Source organism: Cyprinodon tularosa, unplaced genomic scaffold (genome assembly GCF_016077235.1).
Source record: "Cyprinodon tularosa strain WSP-4 unplaced genomic scaffold, ASM1607723v1 ctg171, whole genome shotgun sequence".
In the NCBI taxonomy this organism is placed as follows: domain Eukaryota; kingdom Metazoa; phylum Chordata; class Actinopteri; order Cyprinodontiformes; family Cyprinodontidae; genus Cyprinodon; species Cyprinodon tularosa.
Window position 1 is genome coordinate 1,873,458 of NW_024038541.1, and position 14,569 is coordinate 1,888,026.

Genomic DNA, 14,569 nt, shown 5'->3' on the forward strand with positions numbered 1-14,569 from the left:
TGCCCCCTCCTGTTTTGTTCGCAGATGTTTTGTTATATGCCAGTTTTTCTTTGGTTCGCCTTCTAATATCCTGGTATCTTCTTTTTACCTCATCCACTGTTCGCAAGGTTTCACCAACAGCGTTTACTTTATTACAGATTTGTTCACATATAGCGTTCCTCTGTGTGACAGTCACACTTCTTTGCTGTAGCTCACTTAAATGTTTGTTGGCTTCATCCACCAACACCTCCATTTCCATGGGGTCGAATTTCCTTTTGCGCTTTCTGCTGTCTAAACTCGCCATGCCACAAACCACCAAACGCGCAAAACCATCATTTAAATAGGGTGTCTCCAACAGTTTTGCACCTGCCACCAGTTACGCAATCGCTCTTGTTAAATCACCCGCAAACCATGGTTCAGCCCCTCGCGCAAAATTCCAGTTTGCGAGCGCAAATTACTGCACGCAAAATTGGATCTTGATAAATCCGGCCCTAAGTGTCTCTTTTTGTCTCCTTGACATTTTTAAAGACACCTGAAGCACGGAGCACTGCTGTAAGACTGAATATATATAACTGTCATGAAATAAATGCACTAAATACGATCCACAGCACACTGTAGTTCTAGAACTAGGTTCTTAAGTATTTAGCTCTTCAATTAAGAGCAGCATGATTTCTTCAAACATCACAATTCATCATCTATTCCTCATATAATAAAGCCTCACTAGAATGTTGTCAGCTTGAGTCCAGCAGAATAAGTTCAACTCTACTCTATTAAGCCGTGTGCATCTCAGGGCCCACCCCACTGACCAAGTCAGCGGAAAGTCTTTAGGTCTGTCTTTAACATGAAAAACATAGGCATAAGCACAGTAAATGCTAATGCTAAATGCTGAAAGAATTATTTCACTTCAAATATAAAAGCGTACACACACACACAGACACACACACACACACACAAACACACAAATCTGGCAAACAAATGAGTTTCTGTTGCAAAATTTTCCATCATTATTTTTAACTAACCATTATATTACTGTGTTTTAGAAAATAAATGTAAAAACAAGTAAATTCTTAGAAAAAAATAAACCTTCTAAGAGTTTGTATACGTTTTTTCTTTATCAAACACTAACATAGATACCTATTCAGTTCAATTCAATTCAGTCTATTTATATAGCGCCAATTCACAACACATGTCATCTCAAGACACTACCAAATACTTATCCATAGTATTTGGTAGAGTTTACTTTTTAAATTATAACTTGTATGAAACATTTGTTGAAAGAATTGAGTTGGGTCTAAGTTATGCCACAGTAGCGTAGCAGTATAATGGATCCAATTATTTCCGTACGTGCTGCACCCAGTGCAAAGTTAAGGAAAAATTTATGAACCTTATAACTCTTTATAAAGGTTATCATCTGCAATATGTTTTTCAGGTAAGAAAAAAAAAATCAACACATTTATTTTCACTATGTGAAATAGAATAAAGTCAGCTGCAACTCACCATGGTGTTTTGTGAACAAAAGGCTTCCTAAAGGATTTCTTCTTACCACCATGCACTAAACAACTTTCAAACTCCCCTAAACATCATTAGCGGATTTACATAAATGTTCCACACCCTTTTAGAGTAATGGAAACAGTAGGCAAACAAATCCTGATGGCCCCTATTTCATTCCAAAAGGGGCTACAGTGGCTGTATAGTCATTAATGACTTGATATTTGGGGTCACTTTTCACACTATGGGCTGGATTTATCAAGATCCAATTTTGCGTGCAGTAATTTGCGCTCGCAAACTGGAATTTTGCGCGAGGGGCTGAACCATGGTTTGCGGATGATTTAACAAGAGCGATTGCGTAACTGGTGGCAGGTGCAAAACTGTAGGAGACACCCTATTTAAATTAGGGTTTTGCGCATTTTGTGGTTTGCGGCATGGCGAGTTTGGACAGCAGAAAGCGCAAAAGGAAATTCGACCCCATAGAAATGGAGGTGTTGGTGGATGAAGCCAACAAACATTTAAGTGAGCTACAGCAAAGAAGTGTGACTGTCACACAGAGGAACGCTATATGTGAACAAATCTGTAATAAAGTAAACGCTGTTGGTGAAACCTTGCGAACAGTGGATGAAGTAAAAAGAAGATACCAGGATATTAGAAGGCGAACCAAAGAAAAACTGGCATATAACAAAACATCTGCGAACAAAACAGGAGGGGGCACAGTAGATGAGATGCCTCTGACCAGCATTGAGGAACAAGTACAGCTGACGCTCTGTGAGGAGCAAATCACTGGAATTGCAGCTCCAAAATGGCAATGCTGGATAAACGATATGTTTTGATGATCGTTTCCTCGTTCATTCCAAAAATATTCACACAGAGTGAAAAACTGCGTTCTCTGCGTCTCCTTGCTTCATTTCGATGTCCCCTTCTTGCGACAATAACCGCTGCCATGTGTGCGCAATTACGCATACAGACCATTTGCACCTTCTTTTGAAACGTGTTAAATATAGAGTCAGATACCGTTAGCAAAATTGCTTTCAGGTTTGATAAATCACTTTGCGAGTGCTAAATTAATATATTTACATGTTCTCCTCCCACAAGACGCACTTTTGCGTGTAAACGCCCCATATTGAATATTCATTGCAGAAAAAGTACTAAATGGATAAGAGGCGCTATTTAGCACGTTTTAAAGACCAAATCCTTTTAGCACGCTGTTGATAGATCAGTTTTTACATTTTTTAGCGTGCACAGTGAAATAGCTCACGTTTTTATACACGCAAACCTTTGATAGATCCGGCCCTATGTGTGCAACCTAGAGACCTTATAAACCATTTACAGAGGCAGTAACCATCTCAGATTCAAATCATGACCTAGGGACCTTTGCTGTATGTCTTCCTCACTCTCTTTCCGCCCCCTTTTCTAAAGGCCACTGGTGCCACCAAAACATACAAAAAATATAATTAATTAACAAAAAAGGAGCTTAGAAACCCATTGCAACATACATTTTCCCATACCTTATAGAAGGCAAAGTAATCTTTGTATAAACTTTCAACGTTGAAGAACTTACAAAAATGATTGTATAAAATATCAATTCTTTTGTTATGATGGCATTTAGCAACTAGAAATCAGTATAAACCTAACTGAGCCAAAACACAGGAAATGTTAGTAGTTTCAGGTCAAACTAAGTAACAACACCAACTGCTCTATTGCTTTAAAAGCCACAGGAAAGAATTACAGAAAGACAAAACAATTAAATAAAATTCTCAAAATGGCCACACATGAAGCAGTGTAGGAGTCATTTTAATACAGCGCTTGTCCTTGCACAACTTTCTCTTTAGTGTTTGCCAGATATGTGAGCAGAGGATTTGTGTCCTTCCATCATCAAAGACTAAACACTTACTGAAAGCTTCAGCCAGTCCTCTTGAACACACATTCAAACACGCAAAACATGAAAAAATGCCCAGTTAAAGTTTTGCTGTGTGAAAAATCTGTAACATTTTATTATGCCTTAATCCAATTTAACAATTCGGCTCAAGTCCTGCAACAACAGGCACAGACTGAATGTTTTTACTCTATTGTAATGGCATTAAAGTTGAACATAAACATGCCTGTTCTGCAGGGATGGACCACCCAGTCAGACCAATGGAATAGGGAGAAAGGGGGCCATGTCTTGGGGCATTAGGAAAACACACTTGATTTCTTTTTTTCTGGACCCAAACAGCATTCTCATCTGATCCTGTCTGAAAGCATTTTTATTATACTCATCATTAATAGCAGGCAGGGCCTAACTGAAGCGACATGTGCTAGGCCGGCTACACAGCTACGTTACACTAGCAACTGCCTTCAAAGAAGCTGTATGGAACTGATTAAGAGCTGATGTGCACTGACAGTGCACTAACAAGTCAGCTTGTCTGATGCAGTCAACGACATTGTTAGCCTCAGGCTTGGTGGAAGAGATAAAACTCAAAAACGAAGGAAGCACTTCCACTTTTAACCTGCCTCTAGGTGTACTAGAAAATGAAAAACTATGCTGAAAAAGGGACGAAGACCTGTGCTTAGAAAGAGCTCAATGTCTGGTCAGAATGCCTTCCAAGTTATGGACAGACACCCTCAAAACCCTGAAGTTTATAGGGAGAGAGCAGAGAAGGACAGGACAAGTCAGAGGAATGCAGTCTTCCTCTACAGGAAACTGCACATTACAGCCTCGGGCTTTAAGAATTCCTCACTTCACAAGGTTGCAAGAGTTTGGGGTCAACACTCACACAGCCATGGGGTGAAATTAACACCCCAGCTGGACGAGGAAAAAGTGTGAGTGTGTGCGTGCAGAGTGCTGCATACGTGCAAACATGTGCATATGAGTGTGTGTGTAGGAACAGCTGTGTTTCTTCAATGACACATATTCCCATATTCCTCCTCCAAGGAAAACTGGGTGACCCCAACTTGTGTTGATAACTTGAAGGTGTTCAGTTCCAAGTTCAGCTGCTATGACCAAAACAAAGTGTCATTGACTTTTTAAATACTTGCTTCAGCAGAACTACTCTTTTTTTTTTTTTTTTTTTTACTAATTCAAAATGAAAACACATCGCTGCATCAACACCCTGGGCTGTCAAACAGCACCTATAGAATTTAAAAGAAATCTCCATTATCTAAATACTTTAGCTCAGCATGCTGTGTTTAAGGTCAAATATTTACATGATTTTTTTTTTTTTTTTAAAGAAAGTCACAAAGCAGAAAATTGGTTAAATCGAGAGAAAGAAGAAAATCTCTAGTCCAGTTGAACCTGTTGGGAATGGATAGCAAAATTAAGGTAACTTTTTCTAGAAATGCACGAAGAAATCAGCTGTCATTTTTTCTTAAAATAAGTGTATTTCTTCTTGGATTAAGGAAGTAAAAGAAACATTTTGCCATTGGAACAAGACAATTTACACTTAAAATAAGAAAAGACAACTGCATTGTCTTATTTCAACTGCATATGATCTAATTATCTTATTTTAAGAATAAAAATACTCATTCCATTGGCAAACTATCTCATTTACCCACTCAAATTAAGGGTAATTTAAGATATTTTTTACTTATTTCTAGATCGTTCTTCCAGTGTAGTCAGTAATCAGAGTGATGGACAATTAAAAATCTAGCGTTCTGTTAGAGATGAGTTTAGTACAATTCTTCGAGCTGATTGTTAAATCACTAATAAACCCCCGCCTCCCATGTCAAGCTTTTAGCCAATCGCAGCAGTGGCAGCTGTGACGCATCACGTTCCTGATTAGTTTTACAACTAGCGGAGTTAACTGATAAATCAAACTCTTACCAAATCCAGTCGGGAAGAACACGCAAACAACTCTCCCATCCACAGAGGCACAAATTGCACCCTTCAGTCCAATTTCCAAAATTGAAACAGAGGGTATTCCAGCTAAAACAGACTGAATAGCAGGGTCTACGGGTACGTTCAGGGGTGTAGCCATGTTTGTTTGCCTCACAATGCATTTCTGGTTTACTTCATACGTGTCATTGGTTCATTGGTTTGAAACGTTTCTGCATTTGAGGCTTATGCATCTGCTGGCTTCTGGCAAGATGTATTTTCTGAAGTTTATCAATTGACAAATCTGCATCTCACTTTCAAGGTGAATTTATATTTTGCTCCTTTTGGGGCCAGTATTACTTTTTTTTTTTTTTGCTGTTTGAAGTCAATTTTGATTTTACTTCCTCTACCTGCATGATAAAAATATGTCTAAAAAAGTTCCTAAAAATTCCATTAAGCCCGGCATACACTATGCGATTTTCCAGTCGTGCGAGTATTTTTCGATCGGCCCGACTATCAGCCAGATCGTGCGTCATGAGTTGTGTAGTGTACAGGGGGTACAAGCGGCGATCAGCCTCTCATGACCACCTCCTGATCAGGAATCGGTAGGTCACGAGAATATGAAACATGTTTGATTTTCTGCCGACTGTAGTGGGCAAATCGCTCAGTGAGCAAACAAGGATTCTTCTTTTTATTCTTCCTCTCAGATGTAAACACAGCAGCATGGCAGGGATGCAATGAGTAAAATGCAGTTCTGTCTGCAGCAGCCACACCTGCTCAGCAAAGTCCTTTTTCCAAATACGTCGTCTGCCTTTCTTTCTAGGATCCTCAGAACAAAATTGCACAAATTCACAAGGCAGCGCGGTTCACGATATTGAGTTAATGTCCCTCTTTTATTTGTTTGGCTTCAGGATAGAGAGCTACAGAGCAGCTCAATCTCACCGTGGAGCCGACGTGGTTTTAGTTGTACAGTGTGAGCAGGTAGATCGCATGAGAGCATCAGGCCGAACATAAATCGTGAGCTGGGAGCTCACACTGTACGACGAAACCCTGCGATTAGTCGTACAGTGTGAGCAGCAGATGCGTACAACGATTGAAAAAAAAAAAAATCACACAGTGTACGCCCAGCTTTAGACAGCTGCAGCTGATCCATAACGCTGCAATTACTAGAACTTAGAAAGTAGGGCACATCAGCCCGGTTCTGAAGTCTTTCCAATGGCTCTCTGTAGCTTACAGAAAATCCTTCTGTTACTCTATAAATCACTGAATGGATCAGCACCTCAATACATGACAGATTTGTTGTCAGTGTATCAACCTCACAGACCTCTCAGGGCTTCTAGTTCCTGCCTACTCTGTACAACCAGAACTAGAACCAAACCTGGAAAAGCAGCATTTAGTTCCTGTTCTCCCAGAAGACTGTAAAAGCACTGAAAGCCTCAGTTCTTTAAAATCAGTTAAAATCCCATCTGTTTAGAACTTAAAATAATATATCAAGTGTCTACGGTTGTGATCTAACTGCTTTATTTGCTTTACAACCTGCTTTTATCATGTTTTTATCTTTACTCGCTTTTACTCTTCTTCTATTATATCGGTCAATTCAATTAAAGCACTTTTGAAATGCCTGCATCAGACTCTGCTGGAAAACGCATTTCTCAAGCAGACACTAGAGTTTAATACAGCACACTGTTAGGATGTAGTGAAACTCTGAAAAGTTTCCCATTATAGTTTTCACCTATACTTGGACCACAGATATTAACAGAAGTTTAAGAAACATATGAAAGGGCTGCACCATCTGGTTTCTGACCAATGGAAAATCAAACAATTCTTTCATCAACATACACGCCTGGAGATTCCCATCCAGATTCTCTACACTACTGAGACTTTATTGGTGGGGAGAAGAGAAGAGCCTTGTGTATGTCCTTGCAGCAGAGCCCTCAGTTTGGGTATTGAGCATGTTGCATAACATTAACCCCTGGGCTTCCCTATTCTCCAAGTGAAGGAATGAGGGGCAGTGAGCTATGAAAAGAGAGCACATAGGTTTCTAAGGAACTGACATCACCCCCTTCATCCTTTCAAATCTTCACTCCCTCCTCCCATTCCTACTCTCATTTTCTCTCGCTTTGCTTTATTCAGCTCTACCTTGTGATTGGACAGATCATGATGGCAATCAGCCCGGCCCTTCTGTCAAAGCCAGCCCAGCCCCCTTTACGCCTTGCCAACTTTTTCTTTTTTCCATGCAGAGCACACAACACCACAGCCCCATCCCACGGACATCTCTCGTGCTAAAAACGGAAGTAGTTCCCATCAAGGAAAACAACAGCAAACATGTCCTTCGGCTAATATGTGTGTGATGCAGATATTGCAGCAAACTTAAGTATAATGGGAAAAAAAGAGTCCTTTAATTGATTTAACAGATTTCTTATATTCTTCAAGCTGCCAGAAATTGACAGATGCCTCATCAATTAACATTAGCACATCCAAGATATCCGAGTGCATTCAGTGTATATGCATGTGGCCAAACACCTCAGTCTGCGTGTGCACACGTGTGCATGTGTCTGCAGAGAATGGATAAGCTGGATTAGGCCCCATCTCTGCAAGAACCCCCTGTGGTGCAGAGAACGCCCCGAAATAAAACAAAAAAACAAGTCACCTTTCTGTGAGCAGCAATCTACTCCCTAATACCAAAAGATTAATGAACAGCTATCACTTTTCAAGCTAGACGCAAACAAAAAGTTTCTAGGATGTAAGCAAATAAGAAAAAAGTTCTGATCTCTGAACAATGGATAGACAGTAATTTAAATATCAGAAAATACAGAAAATAATATACTTACTGCAGGTAGGTTGTTTTTGTAGTACTCTAACTGGGTTTTCTACAACAAATGCTTGTCATAATGCCAGAGTTCAGTTTCTGGAGCGAAGTCTCACAGTATGAACACACCTAAGACTCTGAGATGTACCAGAGAACCATACCCAGCACATTTACAAAGGCAGATATCAGACAGGTGTATCCGAAGCCTGGAGTGGTTTGCTTTTCAGCTTACCAAAAGTATATTTAGGGCGGTAAAGAGATACAGGCACAAAACTAGCACCACAAACCCCAGGATATGGACTTTTTTTTGTTGTCAATTTTTTAAATCTTGATTAGCATGACACTGGAATAATAGTTGCCCCCAAAACAATCCATTGTAACGGCATGGCATGATTTGTCAATAATTGTCTACTAATCTGCGTAGCATAGCAAACTGAGCTGACGAAGAGTATGAATTCTCTCAATTTCACAAATGCTGAACTGGACCAACAGTGTAAATGAGCCCTAAGTGAGCTAGACCTTTGGAAGGCACAGTTTCAAATGAATGACAAAGAATGTCTCCAAAGAAATAAAGAAATCAATATATGATTTGTCCGTTCTTCCCATTCGTTCAATAATTTTGGCATACAACACTTCCTAATGTAGTTCCCTCATTGTTCAAGTTTCCAACACGATGTCTGGATGTCAGAATTACCATGAGGCTTGGCATAAACTAAATTTAAAACCTGCTTAAAGTGTATGATTACATTTACTTCACGAATAAACAAATCACACTTGTATGTAATGCTGAATGGACATTCTGTTTACTCTGTTATACCTCTTTACCGCTACTCAAGGTACATGGCCATGAGATAAACTCAAAAAATGCAGATAGGGAAGACAATAAGCCATAAGGGAAGCTGTTAAATAAAAAAATGCCCAAAGAAGTAACTTTGTAAGAAGAAACTGGACAATTTTCAAATTTAGTTAGGTCTTTAAAATATAGCCAGAGAAAGTAAAAAGATGAAAGAACCACATGGCTCATTCAGACTGCAAAACTTTCATATGTTAGATGCTCAAGTTTATATCTGAGGTTAAAACTCTATCATAGAAGATGCTGAAATATCAACACGACAGTTGATTGTTAGGAACATAGATGACATCACACTGTAATCTTTGAGGTCTTATTTTGTCATTTCAAAGTTCTTTGAGTGCGAACAAACAAAAGGTTGATCTAGTGATTGGGTATAATTAAACTAAATTCTTCAGTACTGAAAAAAGCTTGAATAAAAGAGTTTGAGGTCAAGTTAGCAGGTATTCTGCATTGAGTGGAAAATCTGAAAATGTATTGAAGTTTTTTTTCCAGGTCTGACTAAATATACAAGTAACATAAAAACTAAAGAAAAAAAACACAAAAAGAAAAATACCTGTTTCCAGACTCGATTTCACATCTGATTATCTAAAAGTTTTATCTAAGAGTTTTGCCAATCCTTTTATTCATTCTAGCAACAATTAACCCATAGTTCCAATATTGTGTCTGCATCATAAATGCATCCTTTTTTCCAAATGCTTTCAATTAATGTGTATTTGTTCATCTCCCATCCAATCATTTACCACTATCGATCTATCTATCCATCCATCCATCCATTTTTACCATAAATATCAATACTGTTGCAGTCAAAATAAGCAGAGCAATAGATGAGAACAATTCCAATTTGCTTTCTTCCCAGCTAGGTTTAGCATTATGCATACGGCATCTGCAGTAGTCCTGCAGAGCACATATTAGTTCTAAATGCAGGTGTCCACAGACCTTACAGAGAGCAGAAACCCTATCTGACCATGACAAGCCCCCCTCCACTTTTATGCTCTCCCCCTTGTTCTCTTCTTCCCTCTCCCCTTTTGGCTCTACAAAGGTAATGGGTTTCTACATGAGTTAGAGAGTTAGGGAGGAGAGATTTTGAGAAGAGAGCTAGAATTATAAGAGAAGTTGGGAGTAGAATGCTGAGATGTGCCCAGAAACACAGACCCTTGAACAACAACTGTGACACTCCAGCTGCCAACCTCTGCACCCCCTACCCCCACCCAATTCCAGCATTACCATATGTATGGTTATCCTCACCCCCGATTATGTTAATCACCTGTCCAACCCCTTCTACTCCCAAAATGGGTGTATTTAGCAGTCGGCTGGCTCCCAATGCAGCCTTTTCCTGGGCCCGAGGTGTACATTCACACAGTCCTCAATGGGCAGATTCTTCCACGTTGTTGCCTTCATTCAAATCCACAACCCCCCCAAAACCCAAAAAAAAAAAATCCTCTCAACACAAGTGGATTCACACGGCAGCAGCAAGAGTAAAAGTGGAAGAAAATACTGACAGTCTAATGTCTGTTGCATGTGCATTCATTTCTGCAAGAAATGTTCCAATTAAATTGGAGGTAGAAATGTAGTCAAGTAGATACAAATATCATTGTAAGTTAAAGTTGTTCACTCTGAGCAGCTGAATGAATCTAAATTCTGATGTAGGGGTGTTGCGGAGACTCATCTTCTGCTAATGCCTTTAAATATAAAGTCAGGTAAGCTTTCACCAACTCCCCCCTGCTGGATTTACAATCTTTTGACTGGCCTACTGCCCAGCCATAACAGACCGTGACATGAGCCTGAGCAGCCAATCTCAGCCAGCCATCTCTTTGTCATTTCCTGTAAAGATGGCCCATGATTGCAGATATCCCAAAAATCACACATTCCTAAATGTAGAACAGAAAGCAGAGACAGAAAGCACAGAAGTAGAGGAAGAGCAACAAGGATCCTGTAAGCATTTCTGTAATCCATAGTCCTAATCTGTGTCATAAACCAGTAAGGTGCAGCAACTGAAAAAAAAAAAAAAAAAAAAAAAAACAGTTGTATCTCTGACTTTCTTTGCAATATCCATTTTATTTGCAACTTAATTTCTTCCTTTTCATCATCTCGACAAACAGTGTAACTTAAAACCTGCACCAATGACAAATCTTTGCATGCATTTAGATACCCAACAGCTTGCTGGTGTTTAAATAGCATAATTTGTTTTCATTTGGTAATAAATCAATTTAGGGGATGGCTTTTAATATATATGATTATGGTCACATAACTTCCATTGCTGTAAAGTAAAAAAAGAAAGGACAGGTAAGAATAATACAGGGGTTTGGGGATTTTATCTTTTTAGATTATAGTTTTATGACAATTCTGTATGCATGGATGATTTCTGCTAGACCTTATAAGAGTTGCCAAAATTCTGAGTTACAATCCTGTTGCTTGCCTAAAATGTAAACCTTTTCAAAAGCCCAGATCCTTCTGTTATTTTTCAGGTTTTACGAATATGGTTTTTGTCATCGCCATCTTGCATGGTACAGTTTGGCTTCAAAATTTTTTTTCAGTGAGTTAACATTTTTATTTAGCACTTTTACATGGGAGAATTTGTAGTACCGTACATGCTTTATTTTTGTGAGCTGATCCTACTGAACCATGGCCTAACCATGACAATAGACAGGTTTCCATAATTTAATTATTTTTAAACGCTTTAGAAGAGCTTGTACTAGCTGACATGGTTAAGTGAGTAAAACCTGCCAGATTACAACACATTTATTAAAAACCTCAGTCCATTACTGATCTGTGGTCAGCGCTAGCATTCTAAATATACTTCATGTTTACTACAGCAAAGCGTAATATCGACGTGTGGTAACATTACAATTTGCATCACCTACTGGATGGAAACACCAGAAATACATTTTTTTCTGACTTTTTAAAGGTTTGCTAGAAAAATTTGCATCACATTTGGATAACCGTATAGCCATTTCTGACTCACTTTCCTAAGTATAATCTGTTCCTCTGGTTGTACAGAATGCGCTGTTGGTTCATGCATGGGCGGTGTGGTTGCTGGACGCAATTGTATTTTACTTGTGCGTCATCAGTTGACCAAACGTAACAACAAAGATCCAAAGATTTTTCAATGATTTGAGTTGTGTTGAATTGAAGTGACCATTTGTTTTGAATAAACACAACATTACAGTTTGCTACCAAAGCCGAGATTGTGAGATTTGAGGGGAATGGCGGCCTAGTGGGTAGGGCATTGAGTTTGGGATCCTGAGGTTCTGAGTTCATGCCCCCCTCCCACTCTGCCACTGTGGGTCTCTGAGCAAGACCCTTAACCCCACACTGTGCCACACAATGGCAGTCCACTGCTCCTCAAGGGTTTGGGTTAAATGCAGAGGTAAATTTCTCCAATGTGAGATCAATAATGTTCAATAATTATTATGAAATCATTGTCAGCTATTGAAAAAAAAGTAGATCCAACATGTTTTCTGTTTCCCCCCACCCCCTAGTAAATAGGAAGATACAACTACCAAGTTTTTCTGATTGTAGAGGCACGCCAGAGTAGCAGGAGTCTTAAGTAGGTCCTGCGGTGACAATTCAAGTTTTTTTTTTTTTACCTTTTTTAGGATCTTGCAGTCTGCTCTTGGGGTGAACTTGCTTAAAAGCATTTGTTTAAATTGTAAGTTTAATTATTTTGCCAGACTCAAACTGCTACTATCTTCTTCTCTATGTCTTTGGAGAGCTCTTTCAATCCCACTAAGGCTCTCAATGACCAACAGTCAGCAATAAACCAAACTAAATGTCTTAAAAATGTACTAATTGAATGCAGCTGATAGTAAAGAATTGTAATTTTAGTCACAATAAAAGTGAAAGTCATCAAATATATTCCTCAGCAGAATTATAATTTCGAGACATGATATTTTACAGAAATGTTGTTATGTTTTTTTTTTCCTTCTGTTTGTTAACATGAATTGATTTTTTTTATGTCTACTAAAGTCATCCAATTAATTGCACGTTTTCTTGTTTCAATATGTCTGAAAAACCTACAGGGATTAATAGGCTGTCTTACTCTTCTTTCCTTCCCATTTCACAGCCATAAACATTACATTTCTTATACTACAGGTGCTGGTCATAAAATTAGAATATCATGAAAAAGTAGATTGATTTCAGTAATTCCATTTAAAAAGTGAAACTTGTATATTATATTAATACATTACATACAAACTCATATATTTCAGATGTTTATTTTGTTTAATTTTGATGATTACAAATGACAACAAATGAAAATCTCAAATTCATCATATCAGAAAATTAGAATATTGTGAAAAGGTTCAAAATTGATGGCCCCTGGTGCCACACTCTAATCAGCTAATTAACTCAAACCACCTGCAAAAGCCTTTAAATGGTCTTTCAGTCTAGTTCTATAGGCTACACAATCATGGGGAAGACTGCTGACTTGACAGTTGTCCAAAAGACGACCATCGACACCTTGCACAAGGAGGGCAAGACACAAAAGGTCATCGCTAAAGAGGCTGGCTGTTCACAGAGCTCAGTGTCCAAGCACATTAATAGAGAGGCGAAGGGAAGGAAAAGATGTGGTCGAAAAAAGTGTACAAGCAAGAGAGATAACCGCACCCTGGAGAGGATTGTGAAACAAAACCCATTCAAAAATGTGGGGGAGATTCACAAAGAGTGGACTGCAGCTGGAGTGAGTGCTTCAAGAACCACCACACACAGACGTATGAAAGACATGGGTTTCTGCTGTCGCATTCCTTGTGTCAAGCCACTCTTGAAACACAGACAGCGTCAGAAGCGTCTTGCCTGGGCTAAAGAGAAACAGGACTGGACTGCTGGTGAGTGGTCCAAAGTCATGTTCTCTGATGAAAGTAAATTTTGCATTTCCTTTGGAAATCAAGGTCCCAGAGTCTGGAGGAAAAGAAGAGAGGCACTTCATCCACGTTGCTTGAAGTCCAGTGTAAAGTTTCCACAGTCAGTGATGGTTTGGGGTGCCATGTCATCTGCTGGTGTTGGTCCATTGTGTTTTCTGAGGTCCAGGGTCAACGCAGCCACATACCAGGAAGTTTTAGAGCACTTCATGCTTCCTGCAGCTGACCAACTTTTTGGAGATGCAGATTTCATTTTCCAACAGGACTTGGCACCTGCACACAGTGCCAAAGCTACCAGTACCTGGTTGAAGGACCATGGTATCCCTGTTCTTAATTGGCCAGCAAACTCTCCTGACCTTAACCCCATAGAAAATCTATGGGGTATTGTGAAGAAGAAGATGCAATACACCAGACCCAACAATTCAGAAGAGCTAAAAGCCACTATTAGAGCAACCTGGGCTATCATAACACCTGAGCAGTGCCACAGACTGATCGACTCCATGCCACGCCGCATTGCTGCAGTAATACAGGCCAAGGGAGGCCCAACTAAATACTAAGTGCTGTACATGCTCATACTTTTCATGTTCATACTTTTCAGTTGGCCAACATTTCTATAAATCGTTTGTTTTTATTGGTCTTCAGTAATATTCTAATTTTCTGATATGATGAATTTGAGATTTTCATTTGTTGTCATTTGTAATCATCAAAATTAAACAAAATAAACATCTGAAATATATGAGTTTGTATGTAATGTATGAATATAATATACAAGTTTCACTTTTTAAATG

General features: G+C 39.0%; 1 protein-coding gene across 2 annotated transcripts in view; it reads right to left on the minus strand.

The window, feature by feature from the left end:
* The window catches only part of ptch1 (patched 1), an 81,949-nt gene that overhangs the window by 48,303 nt on the left and 19,077 nt on the right, over window positions 1-14,569 (minus strand). The window lies entirely within an intron of this gene.